This window comes from Lissotriton vulgaris, chromosome 5, assembly GCF_964263255.1.
Source record: "Lissotriton vulgaris chromosome 5, aLisVul1.2, whole genome shotgun sequence".
NCBI lineage: Eukaryota > Metazoa > Chordata > Amphibia > Caudata > Salamandridae > Lissotriton > Lissotriton vulgaris.
The window spans coordinates 1,283,924,154-1,283,948,131 of record NC_141693.1 but is presented as its reverse complement, the minus strand read 5'-3'; positions in this window follow the sequence as shown (position 1 = coordinate 1,283,948,131).

The following is a 23,978-nucleotide window of genomic DNA, read 5'->3' as shown; positions in this document are numbered from 1 at the left end:
GTGAAAATTATATATTACCTATGGGGACTGCCCCTGAGAACGTGACGAATGTGTGCGATATGAATGCACGCGTGCATGCCCTGATGTGTATAGCCCGACTGAATGCACGTTGCACATGTTTGGATTGATAAAAGAAATGTTTTGTGTATGACTTAAGTGATGATCGAATGACCAATGGAATGGGGAAAAAGGGGTCTGAACATGGTGCCTATATACGATGAACAAACAAAGATATAGCACTCCCTTACTTAGAAATGACTGTCTCTCTCTCTCTCTCTGAACACAGCGACTGGGAGGGTGAAGCAGAAACTTGACGGGTTATTACAGCATGACAAAATATGACTCCAACCGGCACCCCAAATAATGCAACCAAGAATGGCGTGCACCAATAAGTAAATTCAAACTTTAACTAAGTAGGGAAAGGTTAAGGAATATTCCGGGGTGAGTTCTACCCAAGTACCCTCCGCCTGAAAGACTAGGAATGTAGTCAATGTTTAAGATTTACCACCTTCTTCTTGCACCCTCATAGACATAAAACTCAAAGCTGCCCCATTGTTCTCCCGACTGATACTTTCTGTTGCCTCAGCCTGGAAACCTATTCACTAAAAACGATTCGAAGATCCCACCGTGAGTATTAGCCCGACCAGGTTAGTTCCCGACCAATTGACAAAAGTGTAAGTATTTGCAACCGAGGCCACCAGCAAAGGCAGCCAACGAAAAGAAAGAAGAAAAAGGTAAAAAGCTCAGCCCCCAGACGAATTAAGTAGGATACTAAGGATGCGCAGCATGCAGGAAGAAATCTTTGTGGCCAGAAACTGTTCTATGTTTTGTCTTGGATTTTTGTATGTAATACATGTACTATCTCCCCCGCCTGAATTCATGTGTACGTAATGTATGGATCTACGTCGTCCCTCAGCCTGTGTTTCTATATAACTTGACCCCTGCTGTTCTGTGTTGTGTGCGCACTAAATGGCCTATCGTTGTACACGTCTCTCTCTCTCTCTCTCTCTCTCCATGTCGTACGTGTACTGAATAGTTCGTTTAGAATGCGGATGACTCTCTCTCTCTGAGGGTTCCTCCCTGTTTCCTCTTCCTTTGTGTGGTAACGTTGTGACCCGCCGGCACAAGCCTAATTGGTTTTTGAACACAAAGGTGTTCGGGAAAAATTGACAGAAACTAAAACGATTGTAATTTGCCATATTACTACCTCTCCTTTCTGCGAAATGATGGAACTTGAATTGGCTAAGAAAGAAAGGACAGGTAAGATGACTGATGTCCCCTAATCTGGCTTTTCTATAGGGGGACTATATGTCAGTGGCTTTCTGTTTTTCAGTTCGTTAGAAACACAATCCCCAATGCCCAGACTGCCCCACCCCTCCGCACCCAAGTACGGATGTCCAAAGCGTCCTCGCTTCTCCCGATTGACCCCAGCTCCATAACTGCTGTCCCCGAAGTATAACTGATGACCCTGATTAACCGTTGCTCTCCGAGAAAAGAATGTTTAGCCTCTGTCCCTCTCTCATGATGTTAGCACCCCCCCCTGTTCGCAAGAGTTAGCCGACTCTGAAGGAAAACGTAAGACTGTCAGGACTCGGGTTAGAAAGACGAGTCTCTACCGAAGGATCCGATTTCAAGTTTGATAGAATACGCAGTTGATAGGAAAATGACCACTCTCCATATACGTCATGAATGAACGCCAAATAGACTTAGTCTCACATACATACTCCATAGTGATAACTTCTGACCGTGACCGATGAACGTATCTCCAACTACTTAGGATTGGGGACGGAATTGAACTGTATAAATGTCTTCTCCTGCCGGTTCTCTAAAGCTTGTTTTGTACCCATTCAAGGATACACAATCACCGGAGGAGAGGGATCGGATGTGACGCTCAGCCTGGCCACAGATCATGAAGCATATGTGACCTCGACCAAAGGTGGAGCCGCAGAGCAACGAGACGCGGGACGAGGTACCACTCTCAAACATGGAAAATAAAAGGATGAAGGGCTGCCTTGAAGCCCTCTGTTCTGCTGACCCACTTGTGCCAGAAGTCCCCCGCCCCTCTGAGCCCGATCAATGGGCCTGCCTACTCGTTGTCCTTTGCTCCCTTGGTTTGTTTCAAAGATCTAATCCCACTCCGCCCTCTCTTCCCTCGGTTATCCAGCAACACCCCCCCTTTTCCACATGGATTTTGACTCAGAAAAGAAGAACAGCATTTAGGTCGAATAGGGTTTTGCCACGGAAGGAGAAAGAAATGGAGGCACCCCTAAGAAGATTAGTTAGGAAACAGGACTGTGGTCTAACAGCAGAGGACAGATCGCACCCTGCAACGCGTAAGGTTGGATCCGAGCTGGACCTATAGCTCCACCGCCGGTGCTCAACAGCGCCAACGGAAGAAGACGGACTACTAGAGCCTACCAGTGATGGCTCGCTGCTAAAAAGACACTGTGGCGAAGACCCCCCCCCCTTTTTTGAACATTCTACCCCTCCCCCCCCTTGACTAATTGCTTGTATTGAACTGAATTCCTCCCTTAACCACTTTGTATCGCTTTCAAAATGTTTTGTCGGTCACTTTTAACTGTACATTGATACCACCGGAGAGAGAGTCAGAACATGGTTCTATAATATGTCGGAACATTTCCTTGATTGACCTTGACTGAGTAGTACACCGATCTCTAGACTCGTATGTATAGCACAACAAATGTAAATCCATATGTACTGCACCTCGTCTATCGCTTCGACTGCACATGGTTATATGCAATCCGCCAGTATTGACAAACGCTATTTCATTGACCACACATGGCTATATGTACACCCCGTCAGTTATGATAATCACGGAAATGAACTAACTTATGTTAAAAAGCGGCGACTGTGGAAAATGACCATGTATATGTACATAAGCGGCGTTCATTTGTGTTCACCATACCCCTCTCTGTAAGCAGAACGAATACCGTGAAGCATTGACTGCATCATCCCGCCAGCATAGGCCCATGCACGCACGTACGCGACAGCCATTTTAGGCACCATGGCCTCTCTGCCCATTTGTTAAATCCCCAGCACCCCCCGCGCATTGAACACCCCCCGCTCTCTCATGCATAGACCATAAAACCCTCTTCCTCTGCACGACCCTACTCTGGAAATGACACCCCCGCCTGGCCCACACCCCCTTTCATTTGCCCTCAGGAACACCCTTCCCCTCTTCTGATGATTCCCCCTCCCGGCCACGCCTGACCCCTCGACCCGGTCCCAAGTCATAAGACCAAGCCTCGTGGATGTACCACCCCTTCCCCCTTTTTAGCCCCGCATAGCAAAACGTGATACACCAACTGAAGTGCCCGATCTTATCGCCTGCCCAACCTTAGATCTGACCGCCCCCTCCTTCCCTCGTGTCCTGTCGGAATGTCCGGCTGCAAGATTACAATCACTTGTTACATTTAGGAGGGGGAACGACATCCGAGGAAGGGTATGGGAATAGGCCTGGAGCTGGGATTCCAAACATGCCTTTTCGTACTTCAAAGTGTCTTTTATTGCAATAAGGAATGTTTGTGCATCATAAACCTGTGTATAAAAGACGAAGCCTCAGTAAAACTTGTTAGAGCACCTCCTGAAGACACTGTGTGCGTGTCCGAAATGACAGGCTCTCCTCATGAGAAATAAAACTCTGTTCTTGTGTTCCTGCTTCCAGCGCCCGTCTCTTTATTTTGTAACCATTCGAGATGGGAACTAAGAGGCGTCTTGCGCCAGCAGCCTGGGCATCGGTTGTAATCTAGACTGCTTTTCTTCAGCTACCACTGGGGTAAAAAATCTACTAGAGCAGCAGAAAGGAAGAAGCACCCATTTGCGCTGTGCATGGTGCCGTTCGCAATGACTGTACAGCGTAAACACGCACCTGGCACTGAAAATCACTGCAAACGGCATTTACCTAACACACTCCGCTGCTTGGGCAGCTCCACGTTGCGCGTCAGAGTTTTTTTGCACTTCTGCAAACTCCGCCCAGGCTTAATCTTGATGTTCGGGGCAGATGACGAATCCAACAATTTTGGTAAAAAGTCACAGAGGAATGGGAACATGTATGTCTTTACATTTTCTCCGGTGATGAGGATAGTGTCCTGTCTGTTTCTGTTTTCCAGCTTGATTTCCTTCCTCCTCAGGGCTGCCTCCTCCACAGACCACTCAGTGATGCCATTGATGAGCGCCTCCACCTCTATGAGGCACGTTGCTATAATATCAAGCCAATGGAAGGAGGCAAAGTCCGATCAGAGTGATTGGCCATCCACAGCATTCTTCACGACTGCAGTGCCAATGAAGCTCATAGATGTCTTGATGTCAGAGATATCATGAAGCAGGGTGTCCAAAGCCGATAACGACAGAGATGGTGGGTACTGTGACATGGTTCGTGATCCAGATGTGTTGCGCACCTTCACCCTAGAGACAGTCTCTGTAAATAGGAGTGGAAGGATGAATTTGAACCTAGATTTGGATATGTGCGAAGGTCGTTACCAGGGACAGTCAAGAAGCAGCGTCCCGAAACAGCGAAGCCAATCATGGAAGGTTCTCCGTGGAGTACACAGTGAAGGCAGGCAGAAGGGGTCACCATATGTGTGGCCCACCGTGTCCCGGAAAGTCTAGTGTGGAGAGTGCAAGCCCCCAGTCACCGAGTTCAAGGCAAGGCACCGATGAAGTCTCCAGCAGGTGAGGCAGGACCAAGCCCCCATGAGCGCCAAGACTAGAGACCATCACACAGAGTTTCAACCAGTCAGAATCCAGATGAGTCAGTGAGGCCATATCAGGGGAAAATACCCCTGATGCTGGGTTCAATATAGTGAAACAGGAGCTCGTACCTGAGACAGGACACACCCTCAGTGGCTAACGCAAGTCACAGCACTACTGGGGAATACTGGTGACCCCAGTAAAGCAAGCTGGCTGTCTGGCCACCCAAATATCACTGGCGCCAGCTCACCCTTTGTATTCAGCAGGACAATATCCAACAATCCTCAGCAGGAAGCCACGCTCCACAGTCCAAGGACAAACAGCAGCAACAAAGGTGACGCCGGAGAAGTCTTTGGGCTGCAGGGAGACAAGTCCAGTGGGCAAGGGCAATGAGCAGAGAGACTACCACCATCCACATGTAATATGTCTGCCGACTGCACCACTACTCAGCATAACTCACTCCAGTGCTCCTTGGAATACCATAGAAAGAGACCTGGGAGAGAAATGCCATCTTTAATAAGAGGGTGTGTCCCCACGCACTGTGCTGTAGGCCACAGACAATTTAGCAAGTCATCAGGTTCCTCTTCATATGGTCTACACCACCCTCAGGTCCAGGAGCCCTGAGGCCTGCTCACCCCTGACAGGCAGATAGTCAACTGTAGGAGGTCTCTGATCTCATCCTAACAGAAATGCGGGGTGCTGGGTAGAGCGGTTATTTACCTGGTATGAGTGGCCGGGTTTCAGCAATAGAGGCAACTGTAAAGCTGCTCTGCTGCTGACAGAAAACTTCTAAATGTCCCCAAAGCTCAGGCGGAGACAGCAGTACATGACCTGTGAAGTTTACCTGCAGGTGGGGTAGAGGACCGCAATCAGGGCCCTGTGAGCCAGGAGCCTCTCAGCTCCTCTGTGGTAGGTCCCCTCATTCAACTCTGGCACTCTTGGAGTGGTAGCTATGGCCTACAAAGCCCTTCCCTGCTTCTGCCCGGGAGGTCCTGGGTACCTGGAGGACATGGTGGGGAGGTCTGACAATGGGTGCCCGGCGGAGACTGTCTGCGGGTGGGCTGGGTGCCTGCGAGCAGGGCCTCTCTAGTCGGGAGCTCTACCAAGATGACGTGCTCCTCAACAGCATGCTCTGCCCTCTGTAACTATGGTCTTCAAGTACAACTTTTCACTGCATGGATCAGAGATTACTTCTTGCTGTCACTCATGCTTTTTTTGTTTTTACAATGTAACAGATGTTTACTCTGACAACTCTGTAACTGGAATTCAGGAGTTTCAGATTCTCCATCAGAACTTTCACTTAGTTGATACTTCATTCCTTCATGTTGTTTTGATTCTTTGTCTTCACCAGTCTCAGGAAAAAATTCTTCCCCTCCCTCTAGACTCACATCGCAAACACAAGCTTGGTTCTGATCTTGACTTTGAACTGACTGTGTGTCTTGTTCATCTGTCTCACCCACTGTTTCAGCTACTCACGCTTTTTTTGTGTGAGTAACGTGGATCCAGCGAGGCACACCTGCACAACTAAAAGCAGTATTCATCATCAGTATTATGTGGTTGGGCACTTCCACCTCTAATCCAGGCAACCCTTGCAGACATGCTTATGAATTACGACTCAGTCATCTGCATTCAATCAGTAACAGGGAGTGTCTCTGTAAACTTCTGTTGCCACATTCACATGGTGAGAGACAGATTTCATCAATTTAGCCAGACCATTTCAATAACCTAGAACAATATCATGAGCTATTGAATTTAGTGCAGCTAAAGGTACATATGCAAGGCTCATTTCCCTGCCCATAACAATTTCATGAGGACTTAAACCAAGTTTCTTGTCAGGAGTACTTCTCACATTCATTAAAACAAGTGGAAGAGCATTAGGCCATTTTAAACCAGTAGATGCACAGAACTTCACCAGTTTGCATTTGTTACGCCAACCAACTCTGAGGATTGTGATTGATAGCTGCAATGAAACCTCTGATTGATGTTGAAAGCTGTACAAACAATCTTTAACACTTCATTCTTTAAGTGTGCACCATGATCCGTCCAATAGATATTGGTAGGCCAAACAGAAGGATCAACTCCATTAACAAACATTTGGCAACTCTAAGGCTATCAAATTTCCTGGTGGGAAATGCTTCCACCCATTTAGAGAAAAAGCAGATAATTACCAAGACATATTACAGACCATTGTAACGAGGCATTCATTTCAATAAAATCTGCCTCTAATCTCCTAAATGGGCCTTCTGATTTGCACATGTGATTCATGATTGTGACAGTTTTCTTACCCTTAATATTTAAGTGACAGATCAAGCAACAACTACACACATCTTCAGTCATATGTTGAAGTCCAGTATTCTCCCAATACATTTTGAAAAATGTATCCGGGCTATCTCTGCCTGTATGAGTCTTATTATGCAATTATTTACACATGACATGCAGCATAGAATCTGTACTGCTCTGCATTGACATACACATCATGATAATCTTTTTGCATTGAATCCATGAAGAAACAAGTCACATTATTAGAATGCTTTACTGCATCAGTTTCAATCTCATCATGTTCATTTCCATGCACAATTGACTCCTCCTACATGGCACAATTCAGGATGTATGTCATTACCACGCATGCTTTTACAACGCATGCCTTTACCACGCAACTTTTACAACGCAAGTCGTTACAACGACTTGCGTTGGGGGGTGCTGGATAGTGAATAGTTTAATTTACTATTCCAACTCCAGTCCCCGTGGATAGTAGGGAAGGTTTTGGATAGTAAATTAACAATTCCCTATCCTAGAGCGCCCCCCAGCGCAAGTCGTTGTAACGACTTGCATTGTAAAAGTTGCGTGGTAAAGGTACTGCGTTGTAAAAGTTGCGTTGTAAACGCTGTTTCCCCACAATTCAATGCCATCTGATCTGCATGTCTCTTTCCATGAGTAACCATATCCTTGCTATCTTTGGGGCATATTCTCAAGGACTTATCACCGAGTTATCAGCACTTTAGCGCAGCAAAAGTGGCGAAAGAATTATCACCCTATTCTGAAGCTGGTGCAAACTGCCAATATCTCCAGTTTTTTAGCGATAGCTTCCGCAAAAACATCGCCACGGATGAGAGATAACTCGCTAATGATATGCAGAGTAGGCATTCCTGTGCGAAAACACACGAAACACCTGCCTTTTACTGGTTTTCAGCAGGACGACAACCAGCAGTATGAAAGGGAGCCCAGCCAAGAGCCTCATCTGAAGACGACAGATGCCATGGAGCCAATGATCATGCACCTTGGAGACCCAAGAGGGCCACAACACCCACCGCCACCACCCCCAGGACCATCCCCACCCCCACCCCCAGGACTCCCACCCCCAGGACCCCACCCCCCATGGACTACCACCGAGGCAGAACAGAACAAGACAGCAGACCTTTAAAAAATGCACCATTCTCAGAGACTAAACACTAGAAGATGCCATTGCCACCTACAGGCTCAAAAGGACAACCATCCTTCGCATCCTGACCCACATTACACTCAGGCTGACGGAACCAACACAGCGGACAAGCAACATCCCTCCACAGAGAAAGCTGCTGGCTATGCTGCACCTGTTGACCTCTGGTACCTTCCAACCAACAACTGTTAGAGTCGGAGGAGTCTCACAGCCAGCCCTATCAAACTTCCTCACACATGTCTTGGATGCACATCCACAAAAGCAATGGCAGGCCCCTGTATCCCCACCACACGCTAGTCCCAATTCGTAGTGTTCCTGCGCAACCAACCCCAACCCCAGAAGTTGCCTGGCACCTCTGTTCTCCCGATCCAAGATTGTGGTTTCTGAAATGGGTGTGCGCCAAGTCATGAAGTCCAGTAGTCAACAATAATGGAAAAACAGTACTTTATTACAAAAACATAAATTAGCAACACGAAAACATCAGCCAACGCGTTCCATTCCCAACGGGGAACTTCATTAGGGCAACTTTTGGATCCAATTAACTGCATATCATCCAGGAAAACCCCAAAACAATGCCATATTCCGAAAGTCCGTATTCAGAAACCTGTTGGATAAATGGTGACAATGGTCAAGCGTCCGTATGGTCCCAAATGTAATCTGGTACAGTGTATTGCACTTGGACAAACCAGAATGCTTACAGGTATGATCAATCCTGCACAAAGAGACTGTAACAGAAATTTGTGTGGTCGTAACCTTCGTAGAAAAGAAAAGGAAGGTTACGACCACACAAACTTCTTTTACGGTCTCATTAGGCAGGATTTATCATACCTGTAAGCTTCATGGTTTGTATCAGCTTAATACCCCTGCACCTTCACTTCCCCACAATGCGCAGGGACAGCTGGAGATCAAGCAAGGAACTACTCCATAGCAGGCTTCCCGCAAGTGTTGGGGGAAATTGACTGCACACATGTACCACTTATGCCCCCTACCGACACTGCATACAATCATCACAACAGAAACCACACGCATTCCAACAATGTGCAGGCAAAACTGGACCACCGGGGCCTGTTCACCAATGTGGACGCAAACTTATCAGTCAGTGTGCATGATTCTTACATTTTCTGCAAGCACCCCAGCCCTGGTCCCCAGCCCGGTCCGCCTCCCAGCGATGACTGCCAGACCCTGCGCACCTAGGCCTCAATGCTCACCTGCCACCACCGGCGTGTTTCCAAGAGGGCCCACCACATGCCGGTGCAACCTCGTCAGCCGTCTCTGGATTCCGCGTCACAGGACCCCAGCGCACTCTGCTGCACCGTGCCATGTAGTCATGTCTGTGCAGCTTACTGCCTTCGGCGCACACTGCGGTCCAGCTGGGCTCACAATTCAAATCGAACCTTGATTGACAGGACGGCGTATGCAGACCTAAGCATCATCGCAGGCTGCACACCCGCTCAGCTCTGGTGCCACTAACTCTGTGCACGGCATGTCATCGCCACGTGGCGGGAAGCCTGTGCCGCCCAAAGTCCCTCGGCTGCCACCAACTCTGTGCACTGCAATTCATCGCCATGTGGCAGTAGGCCCATGCTGGCCAAAGTGCCTCGGCTGCCACTAACTCTGTGCACCGCAAGTCATGGGCTGTTTGTGCTTGAGTCTCATGGTGCGCACGCCATCATGTCACCTCCTGCAGTGGGGAATGGGATGTGGTAGGGCCCTGGGCCCTCATGCATAAATAATAACCACACGGATACACCCAGACAGATAGTGGAAATGGCCTCGAGCACATGCACCCGGCCCGTTTGTTTGGCAGGGTCACATTTCCTGTGACACCTGTGCTGAATGGGTGTAGTGTGGGTGTAAACCAGCCCTCAGGGAGTGGCTATGGCATGCTGACAACTAGACCTGTGATCAGCAGATCATTACAGGGAAGACCTGGGACATGTAGCGTTGTCGTCCCCCCCTGTAAGCGTAAGCGAAGTGGGCGGGCCTGGTGTATGCCAGTCCATCATAGGGGTGTGAACAATGACCCCCGGGGCTCTGGGCGTGGTTACGTTCTGGGCTGGACAAGGAAGTAACAAATGCTTGTGTCCCTGTTGTAGTGTCTGCGCCTCCCGGACCCCAATCAGTAATGTTGTACCCTGTGACTCAAGTTGACACAACATGAGCAACAAAGACGTAAGGGGGAATCACTGACCCTACATTCATCCATACTTCCACACTTGAATGATCATAGACATGACACATCTGTGTGAATTTGAATGTTTATTGCACATTCAGAGGACCATGCAAGCCCCACTTTACATTGTTGCCCCATGGAGGACCAGCCAGGGAATGACAAGTTCATCAGAAGAGGAAAAGTTCAGTCCGCAGTCTGATTGCTGTTCATTGGTAACCAAATAGAATATGGCAGTCCATGTCGAGGTCCAAGGTGAGTGTCGCAGAGTGTATCGGGGGACTGTGGAAGGTGATGATGCAGAGGGCAGAACCAAGCAGAAACAGGCCATATGGTGGAGATGAATGATACTGCGTCCTTCTTACCACTGAGGCAGAATCTTCCTCATATTCATTCTCTGATGTATCATGTGCCCCACATGTGGGTGGTGTTGTTTCGTCTGCATCACTGTGTGGCAGTGACACATCAGGTACTGGAGGTGGAATGTCTTCCGCACTGTGTGGCACTAACACTTCAGGGGGCTGAGATGTGGATGGAGTGGTAGCAGCAGCATTTATCCGTCCCAGGTCTTCTGGCAGCAATGCCATGATGAGGGTCTGCAGGGCATGGAAGAACCCAGCTACCTCTTACTGGTGTGCAGCCATGACAGCTGTTCTTTCCACCTGAGTCCGCTCCATGTTCTCCATGATCTTCCGCATGTGTCCCAACTCACGGCTGACATTGCTGGAACCACTCTGACTAGACAGTTGTTTCTTGTATCCAAGTCAGGAATCCAGCGATGTCAGCCATGGATCGTTGGAGAGCATGGCGCAGACTGTGGGTGTCTGTTAGGGACTGTGAGTGGTCCCTGATGGAACTTAGGCACCAACGTATGTCATCTAGATTAGATGCCTTGAGGTCGAACCCCACCCGCACCAGTTCAGCCATCTTCTCCTGGGACCCCAACAGACAGCGTTGGAAGTGTTGGAAGGCCATGTGTTGTTTGTGGGGGTCCTGGGAGGCAGCTGTGGTGGTGGGTACTTCCTGCTGTGTGGTCTGTGCATGGGGGGTCTCCTTGATGCGGCTGGGCTGCCCTGCTCCTGGAGGTGGGGTGCTGAGGCTGTCCATGAGCTGTTGGAGGGTGCCGGTGTTGAAGGTGGGGAGGTTCTCTTCGTCATCAGTGAAGAGTTGTCGGGTCTGCTCGGCAGGAGATGTTGATTCTCCCTCTGCAATGTAAAGGGGAGATGCAGTTTAACATTGTGTTCACATGTATGTTGACGCATTGTACATCTTTACATACAGACTGCATGACAGTGTACATTCTGACTGTTTGGGAGGAGCTGCCTATTTGATGCGGGACAGTGGACATTTGGACAACATCACGGATGTGTGTTTGTACTTGTACATTATCAACTCACATTTCCCTGCTATGCCAAATATGATTGGCCAGTTTCTACACACAAGTGTTGTGAACGTGTTACAGTTTGTACCACATTGTTGTCAATGTTAATGTGCTCTGAATGTTATGTGTGTGTGCTGCATTTTGGGAGAGTCGTCCCTGCAGCTCCGATTTTGCTGCCCCTTATCCCTTTCATGTGGTGTGCCTTTGACTTCTGTGCTTATACGGTGCTGAGATGTTGCAGACTTGAGTACATTGGGCTCTTGGGGGGAGTTGGGAGTCTGGGGCATGGTTTGTCCGCAGATGTGTTGTTGACATCAGGGGTTGTTTGTGCACGTGGATGTGTCAGAGTGTGACCTGCTCCTTTACGGATGTGGTCCACACTCAGCCACCTCAGTGCCATGGCGTGCAACATTTCATGATATATTGACTCCAGCAATGCTATTCATCATGCAGTGTCGCTTGCATTGTCAGTGTTGCTCACAGACACACCGCTTCGCTGGGTTTAACACATGTGCATGGGTTGGTTGTGAGATTGGTGGTGTGTAGGAAGGGCCCCCTCTGGGCATATAGTCGACGGGGGCCTACTTGCTGTTTCTAGGTGTGCTACAGTGTGACAAGGGGGTCAGGGACAGGATCCAGAAACATTGTGGGTGTGCACTGTGCTATACTTAATTGTGCATGTGTGCCATTGTGCTCATGTCCCTTGTCCCTCCAGTCCCTGGTCATTACTCACCCTGTTGCTGTTGTGTCAGGGTGAGTTGAGCAGAGTCTGGTCCCCCAACTCCTGCCCCCATCTCCACACTGATGACTGTGGACACCATTTCCTCCATCTCATCCAACTCCTCCAGTGGTGCTGGACTCCCACCACCAGTCTGCATTGCTGCCTTCTGGATGTTGCTGAGTTTCTGCTTGGGTTTGTGCTTCACATCATTCCAGCACCTCTTGACCTCTTCCATTGTCCTCCTCAGCACTACGACTGCTTTCAACTTGTCCACGACGGACTGCCATATTCTATTTTTTATTGCCTGTGACACAGTGGAGGTGACGAACAGTAGTTCATGGTGTTCTATCACCTCCGTTATCAGGATCCTGTTTTCCTGCGGACTGAACCTTGTCTTCCTCTTCTTCTTCTCCTTGCCCTTCCCTGACTCAGAGGTCCCAGGCTGGTCCTCCGTGGGACTTGTGGGGTTCTGGTTCTCCTCTTTACTTGCTCTGGCTACCTCCATTGTGCTTCACAGTTGTTTTGGTTTTGTTTGTGTTTTTTTTATCCTACTTTTATAGTGATTCTTCCCTCCTGACGTGTGTGAATTGCAGGCCTGGCGAAGATTATTACAGATTTTTTTATCGCGGTAGAGCCATCACAGCTTTTTTCACGTTCGGGTTTAGATTTTTATCGCCGTCCCAGTGATTTAATCGCTGACATTTGACACGTTATCAGCAAGCTATTGCATGTTACTCTTGTGTTGTGAATATGACATTAGCACGTAGTTATTAATAGTCTGCGATTTTGGTGATGATTATCACACGCTCTTGAGAATATCCCCCTTTGTGTGCTGTACACTTTACAACGGCTACCTCATTTGGATTCTGAATCACTCCCAATACATTCAATATATACATTGTGTTTTTATTAGGAGTTAAAGAATGTCATAAATCCTTGCTGTGACCTGAATAAGCCATAATCATGAGCAACACAAAAACCATAATTCTTATCTGTATAAAAAGTCACATTTAAATTCTCAGATAAGCAGCAAGCTCCTGTTAGGGCAACTAATTCTGCCACGTGCTCTGTAGTTACAGTTGGCAACGGAAACACTTATAAAGTCTCTGTGGCAGATCATACTTCATAGGCAGCATTCAATGCTCCACATTGGTCTTGTGGACAAGAACCAGCAACAAATAGAGTCAAATCAGCCATTTCCAATGGAACCATTTTTAGTACATGGTCTTCATTTTGTACATAACTCAGTCCATTCTAAACAATCAGGATCCACATCATCATCAGCAGTTTCATTATTCCTGTCTTTTCCACTTGTGTTTGGAATTGGAAGCAGTGTTGCTGGATTTAAAACATTGCACCTTCAAATGGAAATATTCTCTGCAGCAAGTACTGTTTACTGATACTGGGTCAGTATACTACTTGTAATATGCTAAGTCCTCATCCTTGTCAAAAGGATCTCGACTGTGTGAGGGACCTAAACAATTAAAATATGACTCATTACAATTTCTTCACTTTGTTCAATTGCCATACAAACAGTTGCAACCGACTTCAAACAACCTGGAAGACTTATAGTTACCGGATTCATCACAGCAGAAAGATAGGCCAATGGATGCATTATTCCTTCATGATTCTGAGTGAAGATTGAGAGTGCACATCAATCTCTTTCATGGCAGACTAGGAAAAACAACATGTTGTAATTAGGCATACCGACTGCGGGCGCATTTCACAAACTCTCCTTCAATTTCTTAAATGCTTCAATGTGTTCATCATGAAATGGTACCAACTTGAACATCACTACATGTCAAACTTACTGAAGGAAAAATTTGTAATGCATGGATGACTGTACCCAGCAATTTTAAGGAACATCCATACCTCTCTCTGGATGTTTGGCTGACTCAATTTCAAAACTGCAGAAATACGTTCTTTAGAGACTTTTTTACACCCTTCTCAAAATGGTGTCTGAGATAGTGTTAGCAGCACTGAATTTTATTTGGGGAGAATGTACGCCAATTTTCAGCAAGATGATTCAATTATGCATTTGCATCCAAGCTTATAGTTTTCTTTTGTCTTAGATGTGACTGGTAGAAAACCAATATACTGCACTAAGACTGAAATGCATGGCAATTTTAAACTCTCTAGACCTTGCTTTAGTATTGGCTAGAAAAGTGAGGAATTTCAGTAAGTGGATCCTAAACCAGACAAGAACCTTATAAAATAATGTAATGCAAACAGAAATTGAGATTCTTCATGAAGATGTATTAAAAAAGTTGCTTGGCATAAACCACAGGACTTAAAGCACATAATATTAATGGATGTTTATTCTCCGTCTGACCAATTTTAACTGAAACCTGTGCTGTAACTTGATTAACTATTAGTTTAATACTGAACCCTACAACTTGTACTTCTCTTACCAAAACGTGTAAGCTTGGAACTTCCACAGAACGAATGGTAGAACAGGTGGCACTATGTCAATCACAAATTAAATGGGATAAACATTGACTTCTCCATCAATGGATGGGCCACTTTAGTATACCTCTAGGACTGCTCCAAGCATGCAATCTTCCTTCCCTCTTGGGCGCTGCCATTTTGAACTACGCCCTGCCATCTCATCATTGTATTATGTTGATGGCCTGCACTTTAAGGGATCTTATTTCTCCATTTCTGCTCAATTACTGGAGCTGTTGGCATAGGCACTTGAAATTATTCATGATTTTCAATATTATGTTCTGTATTATACATGTTTGTCATCATACCATTTCACTGAATCTGGGAATTTTATTCTGCATTCATTTGAATTCTATTAGGATTCTGTCTACTCTCCATTTTCCAATGCCCAATCTTCCAACAAAGGTAACACGCTGTATTGTTCTTCAACATCTCAACATTCATATTATCCGTTCACCTCTATTACCATTCATTAGTTCATTCATTCCATTCACTCCACGTTGTGCACAATTCATATTTAAACCGATTTTGATACCGGGACCCTTTATCAAATTGTCTCATTTGCAAAATGATCAGCTTTTCTTTAGGCTTCTTCTGCTTTGCCTAAAAGTAGCCACTACTATTTACACCAGCATTAAGATCTCATCCATGCCCTTTGTCTGTCATCAGAACTCACTTTGCTAAATATGATTACTAATTTCACTCCAAAACTGAACTAGTTCCCACTTTACCATCACTTCATACATCCATGCTTTTTCCTCAATCCCTTTTATCCTCTTTTTATTTACTGTCCCTTTCTTCTATCTTTCTAGATATTTCTTCAAATCAATCCCATCTTGTGCTTTTTCAATTAAATGTTTAATATGGGCTCTCACATTATTAAGAACCATCTCGTTAATTTTGACATATGTCAGAACCATTTTATAATTTCGCTTCACATTTTTCATTTTACTGATGTGAACCTCCCATTTAAGCTAATTCTTCATTTTGGCATATGCTTCATTTGCACACCTAGCTGTTTCTTATATTAGATGTTTCATTTCATCAGCATTGTAAGTGGCAGGAACCTATTTGAATCCACATTACCTTTCAGTATTTCACCAAATTCGATTTTCAAAATTCCTAAACTAATTTCTTTAGGTGGCTGCTTGGCTATCACTTCCCTCATCGGCACAATCTGTGGCTGATCCTCTGGCAACACATATCTACTTACACTAGGTACTGCTACTATCATCATTACCACTGTAGGGGCGATTGGTACTACTCTAGAACAAAGTCAGCACTGTCACGTTGTCTCCTCCAGCGTCAATCCCTGTAGTAACAAGAGTTTGTCTGCTGACCTGTCCGTATATGGAGGAAGACTAGAATTCAAAAGCTCATTTATAAAAAAAATCGTTATCATCTGTCTCTTCAGCTTGCCTATCTTTTTTTTGTTTTATCAGTATATTGCTCTCCCTTTTCTGTAACTACGGCAGGATATATTATCACACCCTCAATCATATCCACCCTCCAGCTCTTCCCCTAATGGTTTAATTTACTCTACAGCCAATGTCCAATCAAAATCTTTATCTCATGTAAGGGTTTCTTCCTCTTTTTTCCAGTTGCCATGCAATCCCACTTGTTGAGTGCATCAAACCGTGTAGGTCTCGGCATGGGTTTCATGCCACAAACAGTTTGTCTCATAAACCTACCTTCCTAATGTTAAAAGTACATTTCGATGAAAACTGTAAGGCTTCATGTGCTGTATATTTGTTCAATTCTAAAACCCAGGTACATGTATAGCACCCAATTTCTTTCAACATTTCACAGTCTGGTGTTTCCTCTGCTGAATTTTCTTTCCCTGTCTGGGCATCCCAGTAACTTTAGGCTTCACTATAAACATTCCCATTGTTTATTCTCAAAACAAGCACAAAATAAACTCAAAGCCACTTAAAAATCTCCTCTTAAAAAGCAAATATCTATATAAACTCTTGTCTGTTTACCCTAGACAGGACGGAAAAGTCAAGTACATCAAGTAAAATATTTAAATAAACAAACTGAAAATGAGAAGTAGTAACCATATTTAAACAAAGCCACTATTCATCCAAGTAATTTCTGTCCAGCCGTAATCCACCCTGGAAAGTGTGCTTGCCCACGTGTACTCAGGACCAGAGCACATCAACCAAATTAGGCACACAATCTAGAAAAAATAATTGATCGTTCAGAATCCCTATCAATGTATTAGCGCGCTTTGATCTACAGACGACAGCGACAGACATATAATCGATATATCTCGAGAGCTTGGAATGACGATGATCAGATAACCAACCCAATTCTATTCAATAGAACATTAAACTTAAATATTTTTACAAGTTTGATTGATACATCAACATAACAGTATCAATCCACCAATTGAAACCACAGTCTTCATTGCATTCCCAATCACTTCAACACAAAAGGAAAAATCCATCATACTCTCAAACCTTCAACACACATTCCCAAAATAAATGTCTCCAGAATCTTACTTATTCTCCCAAATTGCTCAGGAACGTTCAGCCAATACAGCTAGTCACACCTCCGGAAGATCCAGCATTTGAAGATTTGGCAAAGTTCCAAAAGCTACTTCCTGCCTTGAACAGGCCTTTTAACTAAAAAATCACAAAAAACAGTTAGAGGTGTCTATTGAAGAGGCAGTGCTCTTATGCAAACCATCCTCGTCTACCAAATTTAGGGGAGCTGTACCCCAGTAATCAACTGGCCCACAATAATTCAAGTACCACAAAATTTACCTCTGACAATCTGACTCCTGGTTTCCTGTTGATCTAGCAGCAAGAAACACCAACCTCTGTGAAATCGACCCCTTTCAATTAACAGAGTAACCCAAATAGTAACTGGAAACACTAATATATAGAGTTCTGAAGCAATAATAGTTTTAAGATTTATTAGTGTTTTTAATAAATAAATAATACAGAAATTTGCATTACAGAATCAGAATACAAAATATTATTAACCCCTATTTAGGCAGTTACATCTCCAAGTTTCAGAATCAGAATTCAGAATGTTAATAAGCCCTATCCAAGCAGTTAAATATCCAAGTTTCTAAGTGTCAAACTCATGTGGCGTACTAACAACACCCTAAAGAGAAGAGAGAAAAGTAAATCTAACAGAGTCTCAGGAGGAAAATGACAAGTCACTCCCAAACCACTAAAATCAGGTGTTTTCATACACATTTTATGCATGATAATTAATAAAACTGCAAATTCATCATGACATGATTATGGTTAACACTAGCCCATTTCCGAAGGTAAAAAATTGTTCCATTCGCATCCTCAGCAACTACAGTGCTAAGATTTAAAATTCAATATAGAACATTCTCAAACAAAGGCTCATACATCATATTCTTCACCAAGCCTACATCTGAATTTCTAACAGAACTCCTTCAAAATGATAAATAAGACAACCAAAAGAACCAATACCACAATATAGTAGGAAATAAATATCTTAGATTGTTATGTTTTGTTATGCTACTGATTATTTCTAAAGCGCAGATTCACCGGGAGGTCTCTTAGCGCTACCAATTCCTACCAATTTTGAGAAAAAAGGTCACATTTAATATTAAAAAGAAAGCAAAAATAAAGCTACCCCGAGACATTCTAGGGATAAATAATCTTTACCCATAACCTACCGGAAGTGGGTTATGTTAACATCCAGAGTGGTCAAACGCCATATAAGAATTCCCTATCACTTTACTTAGACACAGAAGGGACTGGATGTAAACATCAAATTCAAGCAGAACAACCAGGATTGGGCAGCAAAGCACTGAGAAATTTCCCTACAAACGTCCTGAACAAAATTATGCATAGAGGCTTCCAGCATTGGGTGAAGTCAGGCACCTTTATGAATGCTGTTACTCTGGTGTTATTTGATGGGCATTCCAAGTTGTTTCTCGCAGGGACATTCAAGGTACGCCACTGTGACCATAGTTCTCTGAAATTAAGTCATTGACTGAGGTGTGGGCTCAAAGTCAGCAAACCAATTCACTCGGAAATCTGCCCCTTGGCCAAATGCAGCTGATGTTTTAAGGTCTTCCCCAAACTCTGCATTCCAGGCCTCTGGAAAGCAAAGTTTGGAAAGCTGGACCCAGCATTCCACAAGAGACCAGCTATCTCCACACAATTGATTCCAGTCCACTCAAGAATGCAACAATTCCAAATAACCATGAATCCACCTTATTCTATGAGCCCCTTTGCAGGAGTTTGTTTTATGAGTAAAATAGCTTCTAGAAGTAGTTTCTTCACCAGCTTCGGCAATTTTCACACACAGCATTCTGAGCTTTGGCTCACCCTGGGACTATAGATCAGGAAACTATATATCTTTGGGGGCATAAATATAAACTAGTGCTCGGAACAATCCTTCCAATCTGTACAGCCACAAGCACTAACATCTTACATTTTGGTCCAGATGTTAGTCTTGATCTATGGAAATGTGGCTGAGCAGGAATACCTAGGTAACAATAATAGCATGGCACTGGTAGGGAAATTCCAGCCTATCACAAACTAGTTTATTCATCCAAAACTCCCCTTTTCCTTATAACTGTAGTCCTAATATTTCAATTCAGGCCAGGCACATAATAGAAAAGACATTTAGTAAAAACAGAAATTGTGGGGGCACTCTTTATGGAAAAGAACTAACTCCCAAGCATCAATCGTTCCTGTTCTCCTCTCACCGAAACCAAACAAGATTTCCTGAAACATGAGGGATGAGAAAGCATTTCCAGTGAAAGGTCTAGTCAAAGGCTCCTAACTGATGGGGGAGTAGCTAGCACCCAAAGAACATGGCCGCTGGTCCCTGACTCTCCCAGGACTGCGGCGGGAGCGGTGGTCCTGATGCGGCAACCAGCACACACACGGACGCCAGAAAGGAGGTCTGAGCATCGGAAACTGAAAGGCATTAAATGAGGCGTTCCATCTGTTCTGCGGTGACTCGTAAGCAGAACTTTTCTTTTCCCGAGCTACAGAGTGGCTTTGTTTGTTGAACGGACGCTATTTTGTTTTCATCCTAAGGAGAATTTCATGCGCACCGACTTCGGAGACGCGCATTTCTCAGCTTTACTTCACCTAAGGCTGAATTGTATGCTGACACCTAATTCATGAACATATTTTTCCTTCCATAGGAAATATCTTTAATGATGCCTTCAAAATGGAATTGGCTTGTGGTCATTTTGAATCCTAAGAGGGATAAATCAATGCTCATGCCATATTTTGACTTGCTTTCTTCTACATGATAGCTTGTCTGTCACAGCTTCAACCAGCCTTCCTCACAGGCCTGCACAAAGTCTGTTATCCTGTGCTCTGCTTCCCTATCATTTTGTGATGTTTTATTGAGAAATGTAAGAGATTACACCAATAAGAGATTGCCTGTCATGGTGTGAAATATTTTTCAGCCTCACTCGATACATCTGAAGTGATATAACTATCTTTTCAAATATATACTTCTTTTCAAAGTATTGAGGGACTATTTTTGGTATTGGAGAACAGTACGTCATATATAGAATTTTACATTTGCTGGTGTTGCTAGACTCGTAGATATATCACTGCTCAGGTGTATGGGCAAACTAACCATTGTGTTTTCTCAATCAATGCCAATGGCACGCAAGCTCTCAACTCGCTCCAACTTTTGTTTTAATTGCTTTTCTATGGAAGTCTCAACAAATGTTTCACCTAAGGGCGCCTCAACACATGTCATCAATATATATCTTCTGGTCTTAACAAGGCGCTGAGCAAACGTTTGAAGAAAGACCCTCCTTCTCCCCCTAAACAACCTTGTTCAGTCTCGATGGACTTATTACTAGAAGAGATCAGGGCTCTGCGCCCATTTGTTGAAGAAACTAATTCTAAGCTACAACTCCTAACTTATAGATGGTCAAGCTTGGAAGATAGAGTCACCACAATGGAACAAAATATTGAATCTCTGAACTCATGTACTACTAAAATTGAATCTCTACACTCTCAAGTGTTGACGTTACAAAAGCAGGTTGAAAATTTGGGAAATAGGAACAGAAGAAACAATCTTCGCATATATGGATTATCCGAAGGCTTGGAAGGCACAGATCCAATTACTTTCTTTAAATCCTTTATTCCAAAAGTTCTTAAATTACCAGAAGATACTCCTCTTAATATTCAAAGGGCTCATTGGCTCGGTCTGGCATCTTCAGCATCTTCTTTCACAGTGAGGAAACCGAGAGGAGTGATCCTATATTTTTTGGAAAACACTGACTCGATCAAAGATTCTCTCAGCTGCCAGAGCAATCAATCGCATTACATGGTCAGGTAATTCCTTATTCTTCTCTCAAGATTACTCAAAACCCACTGCGAATAGCCCCAAAGAGTTCCTAGCAATGAGACCACAGCTTCGATTGATAGGTGCATGGTACGGACTCTTTGACCCTTGCCTGTTTAAGGTGACCAACAATAAGACTACCACGTATGAAGATCCTGTGAAACTGAAAAGCTTCCTTAATTCTTATCATGCAGACTTTATGGACACGTCCTCATTGTGTGGAAGATAGATGCCTCAGGGTTTGATGTGTCTTCATTTTTGTTACATGCTTTAAAACGTTAATAACTTTCTACGTTTGTAATTAACTGACAACATTGTTTGTTTTTCCCAATATTTTTGATTCTAAAATTAACCTCCCTTTTTCTCCCCTACAGGTTATGTTTCCGTGTTATACCTCCCTTGTGTTTCAATACTCGTCGGTTCTGCCCTCCTTCCCGCCCTCCGCGTGGAGTCTGGACACATCATTGTTCCATATGGCCTCACCACCCCCCACCTTTCATATATCTTGGACTACTGGTAAGTCTCTAGGTATGTCTCTTTTTCTGTACTTTAGCAGTTTTCTTATTTTCTTTTCTCTATTTTCTTTTCTTACATCTTTCTGTTACTCTTTTCTCATTCAGATGCTCATTCTTCTTATTTGTTGTTTTTTTGTATCTCAAATGTTGCTTGTACACTTGGATCTTTATTTTTCTCTCCTTTCTCTCCCAGTTTGCTTGTTTCCATTTACATATAGTCGGTTTGTTCTTTGGTACGCTCTGTTTTGTCCAATGATTTGCTTTTATTGGTGTCCATTACTTATCTCCATTTTCGGCCTATGTCCTTAAAACTTGTCTCCTGGAATTTCAGGGGTTTACACTCGGCTATTAAAAGGCAGAGATTTCTGACACATTTAGCTAAATTGGGGGCAGATGTAGCTTGTCATCTCATTTGATGGCTGAGGAATCAAAAAAATTAAAGAAGGGTTGGGTGGGGGAGGTCTTTTTTTTCTCCAGATGATGTCAAACATAATGGAGTTCTCACTCTCTGCCGTAAATCGCTTCCTATTAAATTGCTATCCCAATGTGCTGATAAGGATGGTAGATGGTTGTTTGTTAAACTGATGATGGGGAATGCTCCGATCTGTTTACTTAATATTTACGCGCCCACCGATGGGAACTCCTCTTTTTGAACATCTTTGGCTCAACAAATTAAACAATGTGTTGATGATAACTTTATCCTTAAGGTAATTATAGTCAAGTCTTCGATCCTTTTTTAGATCGTAACTCAGCAATATCCTTTGTCCCTCACAAAACTCATACATTTTTTACATAAACTATTAACCAACACAAGCTTATAGATGCTTGGAGACTCTGTAATCCCACATTAAGGGAATATACTTATTACACTCCGGCACATCATACCCAGTCACGACAAGATTATTTTTTTATATCACAAAGCATATCTCAGTCATTGATGGCAGCAGACATTGGATCTATTCTAATATACGATCATGCTTCTACTACCATTTAACTGGACATTTTACAGAAACCTAATTCATCTTGGAAATGGCGTTTTAATAATGCTCTGCTTTTAGATTCAACATTTACATCCTCCTTTATTTAGTTTCTCAATTAATATTTTCTACTGGCTCTATCTGATACTTTACCCTTTCATGTGGTTTGGGATGCTTTCAAAGCAACAGCTAGAGATTCCATAATTGGATAAGTATGTAAAAAAAATCCAAAAAAAAATCACAGGAGCTCACTAGAACCCTCCTGGCCAAGATAAAGAGATTGGAGCATTCTTATTACTCTTCCAAGTCGAAAGCTTGTTTGTCTATACTTATAGATGCTACATTTCAATTTAATAAGCAAACGACTAACAATGCTTCTACGTATTTATTCAAATCTAGCACAAAGTTTAATGGAAGCCAGACTAAAGCTGGGAAAGTACTATCTAATTACTTTAAGGTTAAGCCTAACAACCTCTATATAGAGCCTATTATGGAATCCCTTTATTTAACAACAAGGGGTGGTGATGGACAGAGTCTCTGAATTAAGCAGAATACTCTCACCCAGTCAAGAGATCAGGGCTAGGTCCAACACCATTTTTTAGCTCACTGCACCATCACAGCTCAGAACCTGGCTATATGCAAATTAGTCTGTTCCTGTCCCAGTGCATGATGGGAACAGGGCAAACCAAACTACCAAGCCAATTCTTACACTGGGAAGGAAACAAGTTTCCGGGGACCGGTTTCTGGCATTTCAGCCGTCGTCGGCCCGGCTTGCTTGAATCCTGATGGTGCAATGAGCAAGGGACTCACATCTGAGTATACCCTTCCACGCTTAGGGTGGACAAAATATTTAACAACAAGTGGTGGTGATGGACAGAGTCTCTGAATTAAGCAGAATACTCTCACCCAGTCAAGAGATCAGGGCTAGGTCCAACGCCGTTTTTTAGCTCACTGCACCATCCCAGCTCAGAACCTGGCTATATGCAAATTAGTCTGTTCCTGTCCCAGTGCATGATGGGAACAGGGAAAACCAAACTACCAAGCCAATTCTTACACTGGGAAGGAAACAAGCTTCCGGGGACCGGTTTCTGGCATTTCAGCCGTCGTCGGCCCGGCTTGCTTGAATCCTGATGGTGCAATGAGCAAGGGACTCACATCTGAGTATACCCTTCCACGCTTAGGGTGGACAAAATATTTAACAACAAGGGGTGGTGATGGACAGAGTCTCTGAATTAAGCAGAATACTCTCACCCAGTCAAGAGATCAGGGCTAGGTCCAACACCATTTTGTAGCTCACTGCACCAT